This window comes from Lepidochelys kempii, chromosome 4, assembly GCF_965140285.1.
Source record: "Lepidochelys kempii isolate rLepKem1 chromosome 4, rLepKem1.hap1, whole genome shotgun sequence".
In the NCBI taxonomy this organism is placed as follows: Eukaryota; Metazoa; Chordata; order Testudines; family Cheloniidae; genus Lepidochelys; species Lepidochelys kempii.
Window position 1 is genome coordinate 89,045,224 of NC_136383.1, and position 861 is coordinate 89,046,084.

An 861-nucleotide genomic window follows, 5' to 3' on the forward strand; every position below is an offset into this window, starting at 1 on the left:
GGTAAGTGTGGTGTTCTATGGGTTTCTAGTATATAGTTCTCTGTAGGGTTCTATTACTGAAGCTCATCATAGTGCCCAGGAAGTTAATGCTGGTGCAGGAGTGTTCTAGAGAGAATTGGATGGATGGATGGATGGATGGTGGTTGTTGAAGTTGTGGTAGAAATCTGTAGGGAATTTAGGTTGTCTGTCCACAGGATGAAAGTATCATCAGTGTATCTCAGATATATCATTGCTTTCATGGTGCATTTGTTCAGAAATTCTTCCTCAAGGTGACCCACGAAGAGGTAGCCATACTGGGGACCCATCCTACTACCCGTGGTTGTTCCTATGGTTTGGACAAAGTATTTCTTGTTGAATGTAAAATTGTTATGGGTGAGGATGAAAGGGATTAGTTTAGGGTAGATAGCTGAGTGTTGTCCATTGTCCTGTAGATATCTGAGGCAGATACCCATTCTGTCATTGTGAGGGATGTTGGGGTATAGGCAGGTGACACCTATGTTGGCAAGGATGGTGTTCTGAGGGAAGTTGTTAATGTTGCAGAGTTTCTGGAGGAAGTTGGTTGTGTTCTGGAGGAACGGGTCATTTGCGTGGTGAGTGGTTTGAGGATGGTTTCTATGAGTCCGATATTCCTTTAGTAAGAGTGCCACGCCAGATATAATGGGCCTGCCTGGGTTCTCTTGTTCATGTAACTTGGGAAGCAAGGAAAAAGTTCCTGGAGTGGGCTCATAGGGGATGAGGATTGCAGAGGATCTCCTGGAGTTGTTTGGGGAAGGATTTAATGATATCCTTAAATTCCTGGTGTGAGGTCTTCTTTGAGTCCTTTACAGTAGGTGTTGTCAGAAAGTTGTTGGTTGACCTCGT